Source organism: Channa argus, chromosome 16 (assembly GCF_033026475.1).
Source record: "Channa argus isolate prfri chromosome 16, Channa argus male v1.0, whole genome shotgun sequence".
Taxonomy (NCBI): domain Eukaryota; kingdom Metazoa; phylum Chordata; class Actinopteri; order Anabantiformes; family Channidae; genus Channa; species Channa argus.
This window is the reverse complement of record NC_090212.1, coordinates 13360873-13374001: the sequence shown is the minus strand read 5'-3', so window position 1 is coordinate 13374001 and position 13129 is coordinate 13360873. Positions and strand designations below refer to the sequence as shown.

Below are 13129 nucleotides of genomic sequence, written 5' to 3'. Positions count from 1 at the left end.
CTTAGAATTATAAATGGCAAAGAAAAACAAATTTACCCACAATTACCTAGCTGCCTTTTTTTGTCAAGTAACTATTTCAGCTCTGCTCTTTGAACCTTGAATTGGAGTTGAGATGGTACAAACTGACTGAAGCATGTGGGGCTGCAGCTAATGATTACCTTCATTTCATCAATAAATTGCTAAGGTGTCAACATTTTTTAACAAGATGGCAGCAGTGTATAGACAGGATGTAATAACATGTCAATTTCCAGTATTAGTTTGTGTGGTCGGCCTCCTTTGCCATCAACAGACACTAGCTACTGATGGACACAGAGCATCTGTCTCCTAGTTACTTCTGCCACTCAACTCCACTGTGTCATCCTGTCTGTTCCCACACATTTCCTTCACATAAAAGGAGACAATCTCACTGCCCTGTTCTCAGCTGCCTCATGTTAGATCCATGAAGTCAACAGCATTGCATCAACACACAGGTTTTGCTGAATCATCTGCTGTTCTCATGCTACACAGTAATGCTTCTGCACAGCACACTAAACTAAGTGTGTCATTCTGCTGAGGGCAAAAAAAATCTTCCTGGATAGCGTGAGATCAATAAATAGCACTTGCGATTAAAATATGTGTTTAACAAATGAGATTTGACACAATTATAGCAATCTAGAAGAAAGGAAATAACCCAAGTGACCAGGGACCAATTTCTTTCTGTCTGTGGTGTGCGTGTGTGTTTTGTGTGTGTGAGAGCGAGAGAAGGGGTCAGTTATTCATTCAAATGGTTAGCCAACTTGTAACCAAACACAACTGAAAACAGCTGTCTCCTTCTCATCCCTGGCTTCTCCTCACGCATATAGCATGTCAAGCTTGGGGGGGGGGGGGTCATTACGATATTCAGCAGAATGAACTAAAAAGTGTGAGGTAGCACTTCCTGACTGTCTGGTAAAGCCAAACTACCTTTTTTTCCCTCTGCACCAGGGATCATTTCTAGCACACTAACATTTGTGTCAACTCCACATATACTTCGGTATCATTAATGTTTGCAATCATTCTTATAATAGAATAATACATACATAAAGATATGACAAATAATACAAACATATGAAACAAAAATTAAGCATAACTACACAAAATACACCAAAATTGCATCTTACTCAAAAGAAATTATTGGATTGGCATATTAATCAAGACAATTTAATTTCAAGGTAAAATAAATGTTTATAATGTGTATTAATATGTGATTCGTTACTTTTTTAAAACTAAACTAATATCTCCATCATGATGGTGTTTGTTTTGTTTTTTCTTAGTGTTAAAACTTTGAATAAAATTGGATTATGTTTCAGGCCTAAAACCTGAAATAGCTAAATTTGTATTAATCATTTTCTTTCAGCAACATAAGCAAACAAAGAATAGCTGCACTTTTAGTTTTATACCAAATTATTTCCTAGCCTCTTTTGAGATAAAATGTGATGTCACTTGTGTCCTTAAATTCGTATATCATATAATGTACTTCCTGCCCAGAGTAGATGTCCAGTCAGTGGGTTAATATACAAACGTCGTCTCTGCTAAGAGGCTCGCCTTAGTTAAGCTTTATCTTTGAGTATGCCAATCACACAGCTGTTGATAAGCTATCAGTGTATGCTTCTGAACGCTTTTACTTCTAAATGTATACAATACACGAGGCCACAAAACCATGTACAATCTGATTTGGCAGATTGTCTTGCATGAGACGCTACAACACTATCAAAAACACACACAAAAACAAAAACAAAATTAGGGAAATGATGGAGAACAAAAGAAGGGCCAAAGAGAGCGAGACTGATCATGTTCAATTTCCTCCATTGGACAGCATTTCAAAACCTGAAAATTCATCTTGGGTTCTAGTGGCCAAGTGGGCCTCGTTTGCATGGGAGCCCATTTCCTGTGAGCGATTAACAGAATGGAGAGTGTGTGAGTGTGTGTGCGTGTGCGTGTGCGTGCACACTAGGGGTTGCAGTTCAGAGAGGTCCGAGGTTGTTTTGTCTGCTTGAGGAGGAAAGGAATGCCCAAATCAAACACAGTGAACAGGAGGCCGAGAGAGAGAGACAGCACCAGAAAGAACAACCAGACACACTAAAGAAAGCTGGAGAATACCAGAGCACAAAGCAAGCGGATGATTTTTCATTTGTTGCTGCTGAAGACAGTGGACAGCATTCCTCCTGATGGTGTTTGCATTACAACAGAGCAGCAAGGAGGAGTAAGAACTGTTAATAGTTTGTCTGTCATGTTGATGAGCTGTCAAATAGAAAACCATCCACCTCCTTTAACTTTGCAATAACCGGCAGAACCTGTCCTAATATCTAATTACTTACAGCCCTGCAGCCCTCCCTTTTCCACAAATTCCAGTTAAGGATTTTGCACATTATACTGCTGACTCAAGAAACATTAGTGCAGACTATAACTTATTTACACAACAGTATAATGACAACTCGAAATGTAACAGAACACCTCTGTTTACTTACCTTCATAACACAGCTCAACAATATAGAAACATCCTGGTATGTGAACTAGGAAAGAAGTGAAGAGTTCAAATCAAAGATCAACGACTTTCAGCTTGTCCCTTCAGGGGTCGACACAGTGAAATCCGGTGTTTTTATGCCGGATGCCTTTCCTGCCTCAACCCTCCCAATTTTGTCCCATTTTGTCCGCCGTGGTTGCCGGGAGGGCCACGCCTGGTGGGGTGGGATTCGAACCCGCAGCCTTCTGTATCCCAACCCAATGCTCTACCACTGAGCCCCCCCAGGCCCGTTAGGTTAAAGTGTGATATAGGTATGGCTGCATTGTGGGGTTATCAGAGTAGGTACACGGATATAAAAAATGTCAGGCCTGTGCATACTGTACAAATCATTAAAATAACAAGGAAAACATTTCCTTGTGTTGTGTGAGGGAGCTGGACCCTGCCCTTGCAGGAGTGAGCCATTCCTTGACTGGCAGAGCAGAATTGATAGGCTGCTATTGTTTCCTTTTAAGGTCAATTGTGTCTCAAAAGCTTGGCATGGCTGGGAGAACAGATGCAGCTGGCTGGTAGGAGAGATAAAACAGTAATTTAACTGCATTCCTCTGTGCAAGTCCACACCTAGAGAGAGCACGAGAGAACAAGATGGAATGAGACAGAGAAGCTGAAGGTATTTGACACAAGTGGGAAAGGAGGCAACTGGAAAGAAAAAATAATGTATGACTCGAGGGTGAAAACAAGGAGGTAAAAACTACACCGGGTTTGTCCAAGTGGGTGGGCGAGAGTCATCGGCTGCCACAGGCATCGAGCTCTGCTGTACCCTTCTTGTTTGACCAGGCAATCAAAACACTCCACCACATGTGGTAAGCCTGTTTGTCAAGGCCAAAAGAAGAGTGCATAGACTTACACATACATACATGCTTACCACACGCACAGAGAACTAAACATCTCACATGGTGACAAACTATAATGTGTGTGTAATTCATTGCATGGCCACAAGTTCACATTGTCAGCAGCAAACATGGGTCTGCCGCATAACAGCAGCAAACAGCACCCACTGACTGTAAGTTACACTGAATAAAGTCATCAGCTTAAATGTCTAACATGCAATGTTTAAATACTGTGCTCCAGAATTAAGGGGGAGGGGGGGGTCTGAATGGCCAGACCGGCTTAGATTCACAAATAAACCCAGACGCTGGGAGAAAGAGGAGCTGGCTGAAGGTTGAATCATGAAATATGCCTGGTATTCCACAAAGTTCCAGAGTGCGCAAATGAGCCTCTCAGCGACTTAAGAGTGTAATGAGATTTCTGTGAGGCTCCTGTGTCTGAATGTGTCTACATGAACATAAATACACACTAACAAAATGTGTGTGTAAATTTTTGTATAGGAACCGATGGTAGACATTCAATGCTACACAGGATAAAGATGTGTTAACAGAATTAGCAGGAAACGAATCACATTTTTCTCTGTAAATACCACCCAACCTTTGACTAAAGGGTGTCTTTTGTTACACTAAATGTTAGTTGACTTTTAGCCATAAAGTGATGCAAAGGAAGAGAAAAGAAGTGAAGGGCAGATAAAGTGGGGAACGGGACTTTCACACTAAGTCAGTGATTCAGTTTGTCTACAGTCTAACCAAAGGGGAAAGAGAGAGATTCAGTGAGTTTGTTTTTGCGTTCTGTAGATTCAGGTGAGTCAGACAACTGATGGGTCAATCAGCGAAAAGTGACTTTTATGATGATCAATTAGGTAATTTTCAAAAAAAGTTAAAAAGAAAAAAAAAAGGCAAACAATTGCTCGCTTCAACTTCTGAAATGTCCGTTTTTTTTGGACATCTTGTGAGGTGCCTGCTGAGCCTGTTGCAGTCATAATACCGGCTATCTTTTTATACTTTTGGCTAAAAAGGGGTTTAAATTGTTGTAATTTGATAGAGATGGGGCTATGGTAAGGTGGCTCTACTGTGCTGACGCTTTTCAAAATGAAGACAGAAAGTCAAAACACAGACTCCAGCTTCAACAGAAAAAATGACATTGACATAAAATTGACATCAAATTACTGCAACACAAAAACAATCTGGGCCGGAGGTGTGAAAGAAAAAGAGAGAGGCCCAACAGATCCTTCTTCACCACCTTTTATCCGTCCAGGTTACCCTGCTTCACGACAGGATTTACAATATTGTTTTACATCACGTTTCATACCAGGTCAGAAAAAAAGTTTTAAAATCGGCTGGTATGTTCTATTGACCCCCAAATGCCCACCCAGTGGATTGCCATTGGCAAGACTAAGAATTTCTCATTAGAATTTAAGGAAGTTTGTTCAGACAGGGGCAACACAGTATCAAGAATAATAGACCTGGAAGCTGCAGTATCTCAAAATAGTCACAGGAGCTTTTACATCACTTTTTGACAAAGACACTGTGACCTTTGTAATAAAAGAGGAATACAAATATCCAAATCCGCATTCTCACTTTCCAGCAAACGAGGCAATGGAGGTGTTTTAACCAGTGCAACTGTTTTTGGCAAATTAGTCTTTTCATTCAATAGAAAACAGTTCGCAATGGTATTGCCCCATTAATTACCAGTTCCACAGAAAATCTTTTCTTTAACAGCTCCATTATCCCTAGGAGTCATCTCTCGTTCACAACTGTCTTTATGAGAAAATTCCGCTGTGGCAGTTGAAATTGAAGAACTTTTCAACTTTACTCAGTGAGTACAGGTGCTTCAGACACCTTAGAAAACTTCTGTTCGCTCATGTGTGCTGCAATTTTTTCAGCAACACAATTCTATTCAATGAGATCATGCAGCTGATCAAAGGTTTTCACAGTTTGCGCCATACACCAATGCACAAAAAGAACCTCCTTTGCATGTCTGAATTCAACATAATTTTGCCCATCCATTTTTCAATAACGGCGAAATCGCTGACGGTAGGCCTCAGGCACCAAGTCATACGCCCTGATAACCAGAGCTTTTATCTTATCATCATCATCGAGACTTAACTCAGGCGAAAGTGAAGCATAAGCCTCCTGGGCTTTACCTGTGAACACGCTTCTCGTTTAGTCTGTTCCTCCACACTACACAGTTCAAACTCCATTTCCAACAGGACTTTGAGGGCAAAATACCTTTGTCTGCCAAAGCAACCCACAATTCGAATTTAATCTTCCATTTCTTTGATTGTTTAGAAACAGGCACCGACAAATGACCGGCAATACTCAAATGCTCTTTGGTGCAATGATTAAATGTATTCAGCTGAGCCAGAAACTCCTCCAAACAAAACTCTGACAATAAGCACTCTGGCAATAAGCACACCAGAGATCACTCAATAGAGGGGGAAACACCTCAAAAATTGAACCACCAGCCGTACCAAGTTGTGGCATTACTTATTCACTATAATCAGCGTGATAACCAAGTCATATTCTCAGCCAAAAGCTGCAAAACAACCCCGAATGCTGTCAAAACAAGGCAACAAGGGGAAAAAGCCTGAAAGAACAAGCAAAGTGAGAAAGCTATGATACAAAACATACGCGAAGTAACGCTCGCAATTATACATACAAAGAAAATGCCAACAGTTAGACAAAAAAAGATATCGGATGAGCCCTCGCATGTGTTATGAGGAACACATAACATATAAAATACCACAACGCTGATAGAGTTCAAACAAATTTAATAACAGAAAAAAGGTAAATGAGAGCCCTGGCCAAAAGAAACAAAACATGCGGGAAACCCGGGAACAAGCCACACAGCGGGCCATCGGTAACCTAATAATCATCTAACTAACCTAGCAAAACCAAAACCGAAAATATAGCTGCCGGTAACTCCCAGCCCAACTGCCCATTAGCACATCATAAAATACTGCAACACAAAAACATAATCTGTGCCGTTGGTGTGAGAGAAAAAGAGAGAGTCCCAACAGCTCCTTGTTCATCGCCTTTCATCCCTCCAGGTTACCCTGCATCCCAGGCGAGCCTGCTTTGGCCATCAGGAACTGGGGAGGAACACACATTAATAAACATGAACTGTGAGGGAAAGTGCACCGGCAAAAGGCACACGTAACATCGCCACAGCGGAATGTGTTCCACATGTTGATTTGGCATGAGCATTTAAGCCTGCTGCCCTTCTTGCCGCAACCATCCCATTTTATCCAGGCTTGGGACTCGCACCAGGGTGGCCCTTGGTGGCTGGTTGTGGCCGCACCTGGTGGGGTGGGATTCAAACCTGCGGCCTTCTTTATCCCAACCCAATGCTCTACCACTGAACCACCAGGCCTCCGTTTAACTTTTTTCCATCTATCCATTATCTGTCCTGCCATACTGACCTTGATTTCTTTGGAAAATACTCATCAGAATACTGAACAGTGCAAAATTAGTTTAGGAACATAATCTTGATGAGGGAATATATGTCCATTTTTATTAACTATGTTAATTGATATTTTATCACCTAAACATGTAAAAAACAAACAAATAAAACAAACAACAATAACAAGTAGGGCAACCGATTAGACTAAAAGTTACTGGCCTACCTTTATTGCATGCCAAACCCATCTTCTCTTTCCCTGCTTCTTGTATGTCTTTATACTATTGGGTGTCCAACAAAAGCCTAAAAACTGATTAGGTCTTCATTTGTCACTACTATATAAAAACTTGTATATAAAAGTGTTTCATGTCTCTTCAAGTAGAATCTGCACTTTAGCAAGTCTATTTTTACGGTCTCGCCATGGCTCGCATTGTGCTGCTTCACTTCCCCTGGTTGGGGCAGCTAGCATGAGAAGGCGCTTCAAAAGCAATGCTGGCATGGAGCGGAAAACCAACCAACTCAGCCCTCATCTGCTCTTTACAAAAGGCAGCAATGCACAGATCTCCTCCAAAATAAATCCAAAGCAGTAAAAAAATAAATAAAAAAAGAGAAGGCCTGAAAATAGCTCTGCATGCATCAGTACCACAACGATGAAAGCTCCTAAATACAGACTTACTAATACATGGATGGATGGTGGAACAGAAGGTGGGATGCTTGTGGGAAAAGAAAAACATGTTTATGGTTTTATATGAGGGTGAGAGAAGACAAAGACAGATGGAAAGTAAGAGTACTGTCATGAAAACAGGAAAGTCAAACAAAGGGCTCACAAATAAAAGTTGTGACAAGATGATTTATTTCATTGGAAGACTCGACTTATTGCAAAACTTTTGAAAGTGCACAAAAACCTCTGAGTGAACGAGTAGAAAGAGAGCATAGAAGACAAAACAGCCGAGGACGAGAGAAACAGAAGAGGGGGAAGTGAGCAATTGCCAGGTTGCCATGGCGTCTGAACATTCCTCTCTGAGAACATGTATATTTTCTGATCACAAGAAAAATAATCTGCGGGAGGAATTTTATTTTGAGAGCCACCCCATAGATCCAAGGCTTTGAGCAGGTCAGACAGGAGTGTGTGAATAAGTGTGTTAAAGAGTGTGCGTGTGCGTGTGTGTGTGTGTGTGTGTGTGTGTGTGTGTGTGTGTGTGTGTGTGTGTGTGTGTGTGTGTGTGTGTATGTATGTGTGTAAAACACTCAGAGCCAAGTAGAGGTATAAGAGATGGGACTCCCTGCACATCACCAGACAGATTACTTGCAAATAATAAGCATGTGAGGAGGAACCAAACCCAGACACTTCAAATGGCAGATGATCAAATGAATAAACATTTCAGGCCACACACACACACACACACACACACACACACGGGCACAACATACATCAATAAAGTCAATTGCTTAAACAGAAGATAACATTTGGGTGTCACAAATCCATCCTTTTTTTTGAAAATCAAATTCTCAGTCTGTTCCTACAGTCTTCTTTGCCCTTTGTGTTCTGTTGAGCTGACAAAAAAAACAATTAAGGCTGCTACTGATGTAGGTTTCATTACTACTAAGGCAGCAACAAGTGCAAAGTAAAAAAGATGAGACAGAGATTGACTAGCACAACTGAGCCTAACCAGAATAAATAAGTCTGATTACTTGGAGTCGATTATTGTGCAAAAAGTTGCTTAAATGTTTTCATACCTCTATTGTCCCTCTTACTTCTCTCAATGACCCGAACAGATCAGTCACAGTTCATAATCATTATAAAAGTCATGGTTTACAGGCAGCCTGCTGCTTTGTACTCCATATCTCCCTCTGAGCATTTAAACACACAACTATTTCCACACTATATTTTACCTTTCCATCTCTCTTGTAACTTCAAAACACACTCTTGCTCTTTGAGAAATCTAATACACAACCATAGCCAGTATCAAACAGGTTATAATGTGTAAAATTGTAAGAAAGCAACAGACTAACAGTGCATCCATGTTTCCAGTAATCGTCCAATTTAAAGAAACAAAAAATAATTTGACATTTTACAAGGGGTTAAGTATCAGACTATGTCTTGCCTGGGACAGGGGATCTCTGGAGTCTCCACTGGTTGGAGAACATTAAAGTAGCACTTCAAACTGGTTATGTACAGGGGACAAACAATATTAATTATTATTAGATTCATTATTAGATGGTTCAGAATTGCCCATAGATGCTCAGTTGGAATAGTTCTGGTGAATCAACCAATTTTTCAACTCATATGATTAATTCTGGCACCATCTACATTTGTACTCCACTCATCGTCCTTTAATGTCACCTTTACATGTTTATGGGTTTCAAGTGGTTCCCTAATCTACGTGTTATTACTAAGATCACCCTTCTACTAAGATCAAAACAGCGACTCTGGGCCTCCCCCAGAAACAGCAGCGGCAGCATAAGGACAAACTTCCAAGAGAAAGGTTTGTTTCATATTCACATTCTTTATGGTCTTCGGTTGACAGGTAGCGTTGGTTTAATGTTTAATATGTGATTGAGTATTATTGTTAACTGTCAACATAAATATTACAAAGCCTTGAACACGTCAGTATGTTTCAGGCCACTTAAAATGCATTTTTAGACCTCGCTCCAACTGGAGCACTGACTCGCACCCTCGCGATGACCCCAAGTTCTGCTGAGCCCTGGACTGGTACTGCCACACTGAACTCTTGCCAACCACAGTCGTGTCAGTCAGCAGCCATCCGACTGCAAATAACAGACTAAAAAAATATCATAAATTCTAGGAGCGGAAAGCTGTAACTATAATACCATGGAAGAAAGGTTGAAAGAGACATTACAGCTCTCAACATATAAACACTCATTAAATTGATGGTACCCAAGACATAGAAATCCCACTGCTGGGTAAAGGATTTTGGTTCAGGATGTAGCCTTTTATGGGTGTTATTGTGGTTAAAGGCTTATTGACGGGTCAGACATCTGCAGGTGGCATGAGGTTGTCATTTCTTCCACCATAACAATCATAGGACTGATAGAAAGTAGAGTGTGGTTCACCTTTCCTCATCCCCCTTGATTATTGTCTGTCTGCATGGCCAGCTCTCTAGGAAGAAGAATCCATCTTGAACCAGACTGGAATGGCTCCTGAAATATGCCAAATATGCCCCTGACACCCCTCCTTTCCTCAAGACGTAGCCCTGTTTGCTAGCCCACCCTCCTTCCCTTCTAGACCCCCAACCCACAGCATTCCTGAGCTGTACACTGCACTAAACACACACATACTGATAATCACAGATGACCCACTCACATAGAAAACGTTAAGGACATTAATAACATGAGTTTCCACCCAGCTGACCCAGACGTGCCTTTTAAGGGTAAGCAGTTCAGATTTCTCTTTTCATTAACTTCCAAAAATACTTCTGGCCTGGGTGGGAGGAGGTGGAGTTACAGGAGGGAGGGGGTCTTCTTTTTGGCAAGTCGAAAAGAGAAGGAGAGAGAGAGTGGGACAAGATAACAATCAGAAGGAGGGAAGGAAAAAAATGGCCTGTTGAGGAGGAAAACACCTAAAACAATAAGTGTGGCAGGGGAATTTACAAGAAAAGTTTTAAGTTTAGCTCTCCCCTGTTAAAACGTCTTTCCTCCCTTCCTCTCTTTCCCTGCCTTGCTGTTCCTCCTACATGCTTTTGATGTGCGTTTTCTTTGCACTTTTTTCCCCTCATCTCTTCTTCGATCCATCCAATTGTAGAAAAAAAAACAGGGCCATGAGTAAACGTCTGTGAAACAACACAGAAGAACAAAACAGAAAAAAATAGAAAATAAAAACCTAAGAAGGGGAAACTTCTGTTTCAGGTTGACCTGAAACATGTACGACATAAATACATTAGCAGTGTGACCCACATTATCATTATCAGTCCAAACTCCAGCCATATGGGGCAGCTGGCTGGCCAGGCCACAGATTAAATATTAGAGGACTTATATATATATCCCTAGAGCTGCAGGTGATATTATATATATCAAACACAAAATACAGGTTGGCAGGATCATTTAACCCAATAAACGGGCACTCCAATTCACATGCAAGAGGCCTAGAAATACATAAAACACAGTGGTAATACAGGTTTAGCTACAGTGTTTGCACCTGTGATAAGCTTTAAAAAAGTAACATCCACTAAAGATTGTCTTGCTTTTGCAAAGATAACACTAAGAGCCAGACATGAGACTTCAAAAGATGAGTCACATGAGAAACCTTGGCCCCTCTAGGCCGAAGACTCAGCTAAGTGATTCACTGCTTTACTGTAGATCAAATAAAGCCAAAACTGTAAAACAAACATTAAAATAAAACCTGGCACCTCTTCCCATGTGATAACATGGTAAATCGGCAAAATAAAGATCAGATGATGGGGTTTTCTCCTTTTCAGTTACAAATAGTAAAAAATCTTCACATGACCAACAGCAGCTATTTGGTTTTAGAGGCGTCAGGAAGCCATGGGTGCTCATGAATTAAATTCACAAAATTGTGCTAGGAGGTCATTTAAGAGTCTTGGGAAGGGCATCAATACAAACTGTAGATAGCTCCAGAGGAACAGTGATAGAGCAGCAGTGAGGACATCTGTTTAAAGTTGACTAACTTCAATGTAGTGTGTCTTTGCCAGGTAATCAATATGTCAACAAAAGATACTTACAATAGCATTTCTTATCCAGATGCTGCTATTCATTCAGTTTTTTAAGCGCAATACAAAAGACAATGTTTTAAGCTTTTTAGTTAAAACATTTTAGCAGTTGGCTGTTGGCTTCTCAGCTTTCTTTTCAGACTTATCATAATACAAGGACATGAATATGTGTCATTCAGATAGCAGCAGCGAGATTGCAGGAGTAAAGACATCTTTTTTCCTTAAACTTGATTACTCGTTATTGTCTCCCAGTATCAAAGCTCCGACACATGCAGTACAGAACCAACCATTTGTTCCAAATGTACACTTTAAAACAGACTGCTTGGCAGAAAGATTAACATTTCAAAGCCAGTAACGGATGTAACATGGTTGGTAACTACACTGTGACCCAATAATACCTCTTTCAGGTTAATAAATACCCAAAATGTCAGTCTGGCCAACTATTTCAACACCAAGATATCATATACAGCCACAGAGGCTGATGAGACTGATAATAAACAGAGATGTTAATTGTTGACTACAGACACAGAGACAGATATTATACATTTAAAAAGTCATCATATTTAGTATTTGGGAGTAATTTTGAAGCCTTAAATGTAAAGAAAAGTACTGTCTAATTATTTAATTAGGTTTATGCCAGAATTATGTTTAGGCCCATGTCTTTCTCAGGCATTTAATTCACTTGAACGACCAAATCCACAAATTCCTACCTGGTTCAACTGTTTCTTAATTGAAACTAATCTAAAATCACCTACCTGGATTTAAGTCCTACTGCCCACACCTAATTTCATTTTCCATTTTTAAAAATTTGTCTTTGAACCCAAAGACTTAACTCTGCAGTTCAATTGTAAAAACATCTGACAAGAATTGAAATTACATTATTCCAACTTCCTGATTACAAATAGAAAAAAATATAAGTGATTATACAACTTCACAAGACTGATGAGAAACAATTTTCGCTTTGCTACATGGGGTTCTTGAAGAGTGCGAGCACACACTGTACAGTATCTGTCGCCTTGTGTGATGGTGAATGTGCAAATGAGAACGAGGCGTGTGAATTCCTGGAGCTAAGATCTGCTTCTGGCTACTACTCGTGAGTGACTGACGCTCTCAGCCTCTAGTATCTGATGACAGATCTACATGGCTGGAAACAGCACTGAGCAAAAGCATTGTGCAGTATGTGGACATGCATGCATAGAAACACACACACACACACAGTGCACCTTCAAATATACGCAGAGTTCAAGTAGTTTGAATTCCAGCTGAAATCACAGAGCCCTGCCCTGTCAGTGGCTCATCACTGATAAAGAAAGCTGCCAGGGAGAGCAGAAAGGAAGAGGAAAGGAGGATGAAGGGGAACATGTACTACAGGAAAAAAATACAAAAAAAAAAAAGATTTTAAATGGATCCCCCCAGTGATCATCCTTAAACGTCTTCCATGATTCCCTGGTTAATGGGTTTTATGAGAAATTTTCTCTCTTTTCCCAATTAAGGGTTGATCAGATGAGTTGTTATAGACTTTAGTCCAAAACACAAAATCTATCATTGGTATAAACTGAGGAAAGTAACACTTAAAATTAAATACAGATGTTTTAATTTGTTATTTGTCAGGTATGAGTGAACAAAGGCAGGATCGGGCCCAATGCCTCAAACTAGTATCGGCATCTTTACA

At 40.4% G+C, this 13129-nt stretch overlaps 1 protein-coding gene across 3 annotated transcripts in view; it reads right to left on the bottom strand.

Annotated features, from left to right (window-relative positions):
• luzp1 (leucine zipper protein 1) overlaps window positions 1-13129 on the bottom strand; it is a 45322-nt gene that overhangs the window by 28853 nt on the left and 3340 nt on the right. The window lies entirely within an intron of this gene.